At 54.2% G+C, this 11,283-nt stretch overlaps 1 non-coding gene across 1 annotated transcript; it reads right to left on the reverse strand.

Annotated features, from left to right (window-relative positions):
* Positions 1–7,885: 7,885 nt before the first annotated feature.
* Positions 7,886–7,992, reverse strand: LOC140692268 (U6 spliceosomal RNA). Its single transcript, XR_012067838.1, has one exon. It is a non-coding gene; the product is annotated as a U6 spliceosomal RNA (small nuclear RNA).
* Positions 7,993–11,283: the final 3,291 nt, after the last annotated feature.

Below are 11,283 nucleotides of genomic sequence, written 5' to 3' on the forward strand. Positions count from 1 at the left end.
AAGCCCATCCTACCGAGAACAAAACGTTTCAAAGAGAAAGAAAGGAAGGAGAAGGGGGAAAAATAAAAGTCTCTCTATTTTCTTGCTTCCCTCTGTCACTCCTGATGGTTTAGATGTCTTCTTTTACAATTTTGTGTTTATTCTGTTTGGAATGAACGGTAGTGATCACCTTTCCGGGGATGAGTGTCTCATGTTTGTACCGTCCTGCTTCTTCTCTATTTAGAGTAGACCTGTGGATGTTTCTTTTCGCATGGGTTGAGTGTTGCAAAACTCTTTTAGTTTTTGCTTGTCTGTGAAGTTCTTTACCTCTCCTTCTATTCTAAAGGATAGCTTTGCTGGATAGAGTATCCTAGGCTGCATTGTTTTGTTTTGTTTTGTTTTGTTTTGTTTTGTTTTGTTTTGTGTTTCATTCAGGAATTTCAATAGATCTTGCCACTCCCTTCTGGCCTGACGTGTTTGTGGAGAGAAATCCGCTGAGAGCCTTATGGGGGTTCCCTTGGAACTCACTCTTTGTTTTTCTCTTGCCTAAAGGCATTTAGGATCATTGCTTTCTCCTTGACTCTGACCATCTGGATTAGGATAGGTCTCGGTGTGGGTCTGTTTGAGTTCTCCCTGTTTGGCACCCTCTGAGCCTCCTGGACTTGGATATCGGATTCCTTCCTTAGAGCTGGGAAATTGTCAGTCATGCTTTCTTCAAATACCTTTTCGACCCCCTTGCTTCTTCCTTCCCCTTCTGGAACCCCTATTGTGCGTAGATGGGCACGCTTTCGATGGTCCCGTAGGTCCCTGAGATTGTTTTCGTTGTTCTTTATTTGTTTTTCTCTCAGCTGTTCTGATTGGGTTCTTTCTGTTGTCCTGTCTTCTGGGCCACTTATTCGCTCCTCGGCGTGATCTAGCCTCCTTTGGACAGCCTTTAGACCACTTCTCATGTCAGCCAATGAGCTGACCAGTTCTCCTTGACTCTTCTTTAGAGCTTCGATTTCGTTTTTGACGTACAGTATACATCTAAACACTATCACTTGGAGTTCCTTCGGTACTTGGATCTCTCCTTTTTTGAAATCTTGATCTAGCAGGCCATCCGTGTCTATTTTGTGGATCGTGCTTTCAGGGAATTTCTCTGGCTCTTTTCATTGGGAGTGGTTCCTCTGCTTCCTCATGCTGCTCCTATCTCTCTGGCACTGTGGCTTAAGGAGTATCAGTTATCTATTGTGGTCCTTAAGGAGTTTAGGTATTTATCTAAAGCCTATAGAGGAATAAAACTTTAAAAGGGGGGGAGAGGGGGGAGAGAGAGAGAGAGAGAGAGAGAGAGAGAGAGAGAGAGAGACAGAGAGAGAGAGACAGAGAGAGAGAGACAGAGAGAGAGAGACAGAGAGAGAGAGAGAGGGAGAGGGAGATAGAGGGAGACGGAGAGGGGGATAGGGGGAGAGAGAGAGACAGAGACAGAGACGGTGGGAGGGGGAGGGGGGTGGGGGAGCCGGATTTTAAAAGAATGGAGGAAAAAAAGGTTTGAAAACAGTGTACAAGCAATAATAGAAGAGCAAGTGGAAGCAGAAGAGCGATCGAGTTGAGACGTCTTCTAAAAGCCTTTAAAAAATAGAAAAGATCAGAAAATAAAACACAATTGTTTCAAAAGTAAATTTTTAAAAGGTAATCGGAAATAGAACAGATTTTAACAAGAGATAAAACACAGGATTTGAAAAGGAGGGAGAAAGAAAAGGTTTGAAGACACTGTGTAATCAATAATAGAAGAGTAAGTGGAAGCAGAAGAGCGATCGAGTGGAGACGTCTTTTAATAACCTTAATAAAAAGGAGAAAAAAAAATCGAGAAACGATATCTGAAACCTGTAAATAATCAATAACAGGAGATCTAAACCAAGAGAAGAGAAAAAGGAAAGGGGGTGGATGTTTAAAAATAAGAAGAATAAAAAGATTTTCAAGGAAACATTTAAAAGGGATTAAAACCGTCAACGTAGACGACTGTTCAAAAGTCAAGGTTAAAAAGGTAACAGAAGGTAAAACCGATAGAAGAGAGATTAAAAAAGAGAAAGGAAAAGGAAAAAAAAAGGGGGGTGGGGGAAGGACGTGTTCCCGGCACCGCGGTCGGATGCTGCGTTCCTCCCGGGAAGGAGGGTGGCTGGCTGGCCGCCCGCCCTCTCCCGGCCCCGGTCGTTCCGCTGCTCTGTGCGGCTGTGTGCTCCGACTCGGGTCGGCGGCGCTCCTCTCCGTAGGTGGGCTCGGGGAAGACCGTGGAACCGCCCCGCCCCTAGCTGCGTCCCCAAACTCGGCTCCTTCTTAGTCATGGTGGCGCGAGTTCTCTGAGGTACCGGGGCAGAAATATCCTATCTGCCTCGGGCTGTAAACGAATCTCAGTCCTGCCTAGAAGGCTGCGGAGCCCCCGGGTGCGGATTCGAGTCTCGGCCCCGCCCCCGCCCGCATGCTGCACGCCAGAGGCTATGGCGGCTGTGGCTGCGTCCCGCCTCTCTTCTCGCGAGAAGCGCCGGTGATGGCGCCGCGGATCTGAGGAGACGGAGGCTACGGCGCCCCTCCCCCCAGGGCACACCGGCCGTGTTGCTTTGCCTTTCTTTTCCCGTCATGGACGGGGGGGGGGGGGCGGGGGGGGGGCGGGTTGTTCTGCTCTGTATCCCCTCCCGGCCGCCGCCCTGGTCCTCCGCCCGGCTCGTGCGGCCTGTCCCGGCCCCTGGCTGCCGGCCTGCGACTCGGGCTGGGTGTCGCGGGGACCCTCTGTGCCCGTTTCACTTGGATCGGTCGGTCAAGGGGTGCTCTGGGTAGATCTGAGGCTCGGGGGCGCCCCCTCCGTCCCGTCGGCCTCTCCGTTGGAGAGGGGCAGTTTTGGCGAACGAGCCCTATTCCTCCTCTGCCGCTCCCTCCCCGCGGGACCGGTCCCTCCCGCACTGTTTTGCTTTTTACTCTTTCTTTTCTCCTTTTCTCCTACCAGATTTTGGGCGTCTTTGTCTTTCGAAGAGGGCGGTGTTCTGTCGGAGTTCCGCAGGTGCTCCGATTGGCCGAGTGGGTCCGTCGATGTGAGTTTTGGTGTATTTGTGGGAGAGGGTGAGCTACGAGTGTCCTTCTACTCCGCCGTCTTGCTTCTCCGCGGGTTATTTTTGAAGAGTAGGTGCTGGGGATTGAACCCTGGGCCTTTATTTTTTGCATGCTAAGCACGAGCTGTACTGCTGGATCTCTAGGCCCTCCCCACCGCAACACCCCTCCCCCCCTTTCCCACCGCCTCCATAGTACTCGATGAATCTCCTGACTAGATATCTATGCTTCCTTGGAATGGGGCCGTCCGTTTCTTCATCGGATGGATGGACGTCTGTGGATTCGTCTCGTTTCTCTCCACTGCGGTGGGTGGCATCGGGGCCTGGGGTGGGGTTGAGTGGCGTGGGCTGGGAACTGTTCTTCACGTGTAGAGGTGGAGCGGAGCGATGAGGATGGTGACTTTTTCCCCCGAGTGCTCACGCCGGGTGATGGAGGCCTGTGGTCTCACTTGGAAGAGGACTCGGGTGACTGGAACAGAGCCCGTGTGGGGTCGTTGTGGAGGGAGGAACTCCACCCCCCAGCCCCAGCCCCAGCCCCGGCACTTGTACCTCATCGAGGGACGGTCGGCCGAAAACAAATGAAAGCTGTCAGAGGTGGGGGTGGGGGTGGGGGTGAAGGGGTGGGTGTGTGTGTGTGTGTGTGTGTGTCCCCGTTCCCCGTACCACAGTCCCTGGTCGAGGCCCCCCGAGCGGAGAAACGCACGCCAGGCCGTCCGTGCTCCTGGTTGTCCGGCCGCGTGTCCCCGCCGCCCAGAGATCCCGAACCGTCCCGCTCGCTCCCCTGCCGGGTGCCGTGTGCCACCTGCCTGTCGGCCGGGCGCTATTTTAGACACTGCGAAGAAGTCGGCCGGACGGCCGGGCCGGGCCGGGCCGGGCCGGGCCGGGCCGGGCCGAGCCGAGCCGAGCCGAGCCGAGCCGAGCACGTCCAGGCCGAGGTGGGTGGTGCTGGGTTCAGAGGAGTGGGGTACAAGCGGGAGGCGGGCGTCGATGGAGGGGAGGGGGAGGGGGAGGGGAGCAGGGATGACGATGGGCTGGGGGGCTTGGCGTGTGGGGTGGGGGTGGGAGGGATGGTAGCCATCCTATGACTTTCTCTCCTCACCCCGCCTTTGGCAAGTCTGTTAGAGTGACGAGGTTGTGCTGGTTTCTGGCTGGTGCACACCACAGTGATTGTGTTCTTCTTTTTCCTGGTCTTTTTCAGGAACCCTCGTCCCGAGGGACTGAATCTAGTGCCCTGTGCTGCGCGGTACGACCTAGGGGTCGAATCTGCCAGGAGAGGTCTTACAAGGATCTGGAGGATCCTGGAAAACTGCTACCATCCGGAATCCTACATGGATATTCAAGATCTTGCGGATGGATGGACGGACGGAAGACGGATCGAATGGAGGCCCCGCCCCATCCCCTGGACCCCTTGGCCCAGGAGGATCGTGATGGGTCTGGAAAGGACTCTTCCGACGAGGGTCTCGGGATGGACTTTCTCGGTCCGCGGAAGGTGTTTCTGCACAAAGAGGAAGAGAGGGGCGTTCTCGGCCGGAGAGCCCGAACCGCCTCCTTTCAGGGATCCGCTCCAGTCTGGGTCGGGGTCGGGGTCAGAACGCGACCACCGACGGCTCCCCTCCCTCGTCTTGGCGCTCCAACTTGGGAAACCCTCCTCCCTGCCCCCTCACCCATCTTCTCGTCAGCCTGCCTCCAGCTTCCCCGTGCCAACTACCTCTCTCATGCTGCCGGACTTTCCTCCCCCTTGGGCCGCCAGGAAGCTCTCCCACTCCTCCACGTGCTTTGGCTTGGAATCCCTGACAAACACAAGCGGTGCTGGAGGGCGGGGCCGGGGGCAGTGGCAGAAGGACTCCCTTCATCTTATGGGAGCGACTTTTATCTCCATAGGTGGCGATTGAGAAAACACATAAAATCACTCAGAAGAATACCCATGTGTAGTCTCCCTGACCTAGATCCGTGTCTGTCTGTCTGTCTGTCTCTCTCTCTCTGTCTCTCTCTCCATTTCGCTATTCTGTGTGTGTGTGTGTGTGTGTGTGTGCCTTTCTGTCTGTCTCCCTTGTCTCTCTTTCCTCTCCTCTCCCCTCCTCTCCTCTTCCCTGTTCTCCCCTCCCTTCCCCCCTCACCCCTCCGCTCCTCTCTTCTCCCCTCCCCTCCACTCCTCTCCTCTCCCCTCGCCTCCTCTCACTTCCCCTTCCCTCCCCTCTTTTCCCTCCTCTCCTTTCCTGTCCTCTCCCCTTTTATCCCTCCTCTCCTCTGCTCGCTCTCGCGCTCGCTCTCTCTCTCTCTCTCTCTCTCTCTCTCTCTCTCTCTCTCCCTCTCCCCCCCTTCCCTTCCCTCCCTCCTCCCTAACCCCCCAACCCCTACCTTCACAGGGCCTCATAGATTGCAATCGGTTTCCATGAAATGTGATGAAGAGGGAATGAAGTTTAGAATGATATCCCCATGCCATCGAAACCTTCTTCCCCAGGGACAGCGAGTTATTTGTGGTTGTGTTTGTTTTTGTTTTTCTTGTTGTTGTTTTGGGGTGCAACGAGGGCACAGGAGGCGTTGGGAGTGAGGGTGATGTTTCTCTTTCTGTCTGTCTCCTCCTTAGGAAGGATTTTAAGAGGAGGGAGGACTCACAGAAATCTACCATCTCGTCTCGTACTGCAGCTGTGTTTGAGCTTCCTATACGATCTGGGCGGAACACTCCCCACCCTCACCTCAAGCCGCCATCGCCGCCCCCTCAGCCCCCACCACCCCCGTCCAGTCCCGCGCTTGGGGTGGTGGTTGGGCATGGGGGGATGTTGGCGGGGTGGTCGTTGGTGGGGGTTGGGGTGGTGGAGGAAACCAGAAAACAGACCACTGTGGCACGTGGCTGACTGGGGCTTCAGGGTGAAGGAGGATGAATAAAATGGCCGGAATTAGGCTAACGGATTGCTTCGTTTTTGGGCGGGGGGGGGGGGGGAGAGGAGGGGAGGATCATTAGGTCATTCATTCATTCATTTGCTTGGGGGGGGTGTCATTCGGTTTCTTATGCTCGCCCTTAAAACGGTCGACTCTTCTGACTGACCGGTTGCTGCTCACGGTTCCAGGCCCGTTGTTGAAACTGGAAGCTATCGATCTTACTGTTTCTACTGTATTTCAGTCATTGCAAGTCATCATCGTGCTGGGTCTCTGAGTCCTTCTCCGAGGAGAAGGTCGGTCGGTCACGGGACTACTGACCTGACAAAATAGCCTGAGTGACCAAGAAGGCCACACCTTGAGTGCTTATGAGATAATGAGATCTAACCGCCAGCCTCTATAGAATGGGTCACCTGGGAGGCATCGTGACACCATGCTGAGTCTTCTGATGAGAAAACGATTCTGTGGATGGTGATCGATGCTTGATTGTTTGAGCTATGGCTCTAGAACCACCCCACCCACTCCATCCCCAAGGTGGGTACACAGTTTTGAAGACGCTAGCCTGCTGTGAATCCCCTTTGCCCGGCAGAGCGATAAAATGACCTCTTTTCTTCTAAGCTCCAAGGCCTTGTCTCTGGATTCTTGGGCTCATCGGGGACGGGGGCCGATCTTTCGGCAACAAGCGTGCTTCAGAAACAACGGATGCCCGAGAAGGACACTCTGCCTCTCCCTCTTCTTCCGGGCCTGAAATGGGGAGGAAAAAATATCGCTTCCCCTGGAAGCCGGAGTCCAGAGCCCGCCATCCGGAGGGACTTCTGGCTTGGCCTTCTCCTGGGGTGGGGGGAGGGCACGCCACCGCACGTGTTCTTTGTCAACTCCCCGTTTCTCTCTTCTCGAGTTATCTCTTTGGGAAGGCTCCCACACTGGATGAAAACAGACAGACAGGCTGGTATCTCTCCCTACCCCACCCTTCGCCCCCCAAATGACTGAACTTCTGTCCCATCAAAATCACCACTTGTTTTCCAACGTGGCTTTCTTGGATCCTGGAGGACTGACATCAACTTAGAGCCAAGATGGGCACAGAACTGAAGGACCTTCTCGGCTGGCCTAAGAAGTCTGTCATCGTGATGTGGGAGGTATTCTTCGAGGGACCTATCTGACTAAGTGCTTGACGGCCTTTTGGACTTTGAACCAACTTGGAGATAGGAACTAGGATGAGAGGGCCCCCGAAATAGCTCAGCAAACTCTTCTCCACCCTTAGAAGAGAGACAGACAGATAGACAGACAGACAGAGAAAGAGAGAGAGAGAGAGAGAGAGAGAGAGAGACAGACAGACAGACAGACAGACAGACAGACAGACAGTGTGTGTGTGTGTGTGTGTGTGTGTGTGTGTGTGTCTGTCTGTCTGTCTGTCTGTCTGCCTGCCTGCCTGCCTGTCTGTCTGACGGTCTGTCGGTCTGTCTGCCTGCTTATTGTAGGAACTCTCTGTCAATGGAAGTATAGTTGACTTACAATGTTGTGTTCATTTATGACGTACGGCATAGTGATTCACTTATTCACACACACACACACACACACACACACACACACACACACGTATACTTTTTCAGGATAGGTTATTACAAGCTATTGAACATAGTTCCCTGTGCTAGACAGTAGGACCTACTTGTGTACCTAGTTTGTATAGGGTGGTTTATATCTGCTAATCCCAAACTCCTGATTTATCCCTCCGCCTTACCCCGTTCCTCCACCCTACCCTGTCCCCTGTGTTAACCATCGGTTTCTTTTCCATGTCTGCGAGTCCAGTCTGTTTCTGTTTTGTAAATAGGTTCCTTGGAGTCTTTTTAAAATGGAGTTATTTATGTATGGATGGGTGTCTTGACTTACTTTCAGATCCCACCTAGAAGTGATGGCATAGGATATCTGTCTTTCCCTGGGTGACTGACTTCACTAAAACTATGGAACGCTTCACGCATGGGCGTGTGTCGTCCACGTTCAGGGGCCGTGCTGATCTTCTCTGGATGGTTCCCATGTTAGTCTATGTCCTGTGGCAGCAAGCGCTTTCCTTAGGGTTTTTGTCTCAACCTGAAAGCCAGCCCGGAGACTGAAGGTCTTCTAGTTGCCTCCACTATCTGCCTAGGACCCTCTCCACGAATGTTTCCCATTTTCTCTCACCCTTTTGCCTTGGCATCATTGAGTACGAAAACGCTCCGTCTCCTGAAGCCCTGCAGACGGAAGCTGGACAACGGGAGGTAAACGTCAGAGAAATGGCCACAACAGCTCCTGTGGAAACCATCCTCGGGCCTGTTTTCGGGGGAGCCGCTCAGAGAGTTGAGCCGAACACCCCAGGACCTCATCAGAGGCATTTCAAACTGCTCGAGCCGTTTCGATGACCCCGATGTGTGGAAATCTCCTACCAGACTGACCCCCTACTCCCGGCCCTGAATCTGGTTTCTCATCTGCTCCGACGATTCACCTTTGTGCTGTACTTTGGTTGTCCACACAAGTGCCTCTTAGGCGATACCTGACTGCTTGCTCCCTAGGCCTAGCTTCAGAAGCCCATCGACACCACCGCCTCCTGAGACGAGATACTACAACTGTTTCCTTGAACAGACCTGTTCTCAGAACTAAGAAACTGGGTCCATGGAACGCAGGCCCCCTAGGAAACCATTCCCTCCCTCCTGCCCCCAGACCGCACGCACGCACGCACGGACGCACACGCACACGTACAGTCAACAGCCCAGCTTTTAATGTGTAAAACTTCCAGGGAAGTTACAGAATAGGGAAATGTTGGGGTCCAGAGTAGGCTGCCCCAAAATGTGCCCGATGGATTATGCTGAATGAAAGGGACTTCACAAGTGGCCAAGGGGGAGGGTATAGGTCAGTGGTAGAGTGTGTGCTTAGCAAGCAAGCACAAGGTCTTGGGTTAAATCCCCAGTACCTCCGGTCAAAAATAAATGCATAAAATCGAATTCCTCTCCCCGCCCGCCCCCCAAAGTATACACTGCTGTATGTCAACTCTGTCTCAATAAAACTGGAAGGAAAAAAAGGAAGGAAAAAAAAAAAAAAGCATGATTTAACAAAAGAAAGAAACAAAGAAAGAACTGCCCGAGGCAAGAGGAACACTCTGTCCCTCCTTTCTGCCTCCCTGGAAGCAGGGGAAAAAGAATTTTTTTTTTTTTAAAGTCTCCCATCCCAGAGGAATCTATCAAGTCAGAGGTCTGCTTCCATGCCCTTCCATGATTCTCAAACGGTTTAGTGGGGTTTACCCAGGTTAGGAAAAGGAGGGGACTCCTTTGGCCTGAGACCAGGCGAGATTCTCCCCCTCCCTCCCGCCTCCCTCCGTGCAGTTGGGACGGGGTGGCCTAAGGGTGGGGAAATTGAAACCAAAAAACAAAAGCCGTTCAACAGAGAGGAGCCGGAGGCCAAGTCAAAGGCTCTGACCTGAGCACAGAGCTTTCTGCATTTGAATGAAGCGATTGAACGAGGCCCTGCCGAATGGATCCTCCTGACGTCCCCGCCCCCGCTTCCAGGAGACAGTCCAGTCGATTTAGGACCCGATTTGGGACCGATCGGTGGAGGAGGCCTGGGCGGCGGCGGCAGTGGCGGCGGCGGCGGCGGCGGCGGCGGCGGCGGCGGCGGCGGCGGCGGCGGCGGAAGCAGCGGCGGGGGGCGGGGGGGGGGGTGCGCGGGCGGGGGCGGGACCAACGGTCGCTCCAGCTCTGCCTGCCTGCCTGCCTGCCTGCCTGCCTGCCTGCCTGCCTGCCTGCGGGGCTGAGGCCTGAGGGCCACGCTGGTTCCTGCCACTCAGGGAAACTTGTGCGGGTGTTGCCGAAAGATCGCCCTCCCCAACCCCGTCCCTGACGAGCCAAATAACCCAGAGACAGGGTCTTAGAGTTTAGAAGAAAAGAGGCAGCTTGATTGCTTTGCTGGGCAAAGGGGACTCACAGCAGGCTAGTGCCTTCCAAACTGTGAACCCGTCTTGGGGTTGGGGTTTCATGCTTCTGTGGACGAACAGGTTGGAGCATGAAAGGGAATCACAACAGGCGGGAGCATAAAAGGTGCTCATGATCAACAAGGGTCTCTGATAAAACTTCCTCCTAAATCTGGATGAGTGTCTGGTAACATGGGACCTCCTGGTGGTCTAGTAGGTCATCAGCCCGTGACCTTCTTTCTCTGGTCAGACTCACCCGGCGGCACCAGCGCCACGGAGGAACTCGGGGTGGGGGGGTGGGAGGGGGCTGGTCGTTCTCCTGAGCTTATCCTCCCGTGACTCCCTTCCTGGGGAAAGACTCAGACGTCAAACATGATTGTCAATTTGAACGATCAGAGGAAGGTCCAATCAAACAGTTAGAATCGACAACTTTAGCTGCTTTGAACAGTGGGCCTGGGGCTGGGAGCGGTGTCTGGTCAGTCGAGTTTGCTGATCGTTCTAAAAGCAAGCAGTAAGCATAAAGCCAAAAATTGGCTTAGCCTAAGTGCGGCCACTTCATGATTCCTCCTTCACTGGGGGCCGAGGCGCGGGGGAGGGCGGGGGTGGGGGACACGACTGAGGTGGCGACGAACTTCTCCGTGAATGCTCGGAGCCGAACTGCTCTCTGGGCCTAGGTCCAAAAAAGGCCTGAGTCTCAGCTATGACAGGTTCTCTCTCTTTCTGGGCACATGGACTGACTCGCCCCGCATCCTCCCATCCTGTCAGACCCTTCGGACACGCACCTCCACCCGAGGAGTTCTTTGGCCTCGTCCAGAAAAAAACAAACACACGCACGAACAAAACCAACCGAGCACACAGAAACCCTGATGATCTCCTTGGACCCCATTCACTTCGGAGAGTCCCTCTCGTAGAAATCCCCTCAGCTCGATGATTTCACCATAGCCGCCTCCCTTTCTCTGCCGCAGTGACCCCCACCCCCACCCCCACCCCCACCCCCACCCCTGCGTGGGCCCTGTCCCTCTACCTATCAAAAACCAAACCCCAGGAGAAAAGAAAATCAGAATGCTGCTTTGAGCCACTGGATCTGTGAAAGGAACCAAACAGAAAGCCGAAATAACCAAACCAGCCGAACACCAAAAGCGAACAGACAGATACCCCAGAAAGAAGGGCACGCTGACCCTGGCCCCTTTCCTTCCTGGAATCAGGACATAACGTAGATCTACACCCCACCCCCGACCCCACCCTCCCCAGATGTCTTCTTTATGCCGGAACGAGAGTGACGTTCTTAGTGTCAATGGTGCTGTTTTGGAAACGACAGGCCAGCCAAGAAACAAGCACCACTCGGAGGGTTGGAGTACTCAGATTTCTTACGCCGGCGGGCTCAGAGGGGCTTCTGCTCCTAAGCCCTGAGCACCC

The sequence above is a fragment of the Vicugna pacos genome, unplaced genomic scaffold (assembly GCF_048564905.1).
Source record: "Vicugna pacos unplaced genomic scaffold, VicPac4 SAC-SAT, whole genome shotgun sequence".
Taxonomy (NCBI): domain Eukaryota; kingdom Metazoa; phylum Chordata; class Mammalia; order Artiodactyla; family Camelidae; genus Vicugna; species Vicugna pacos.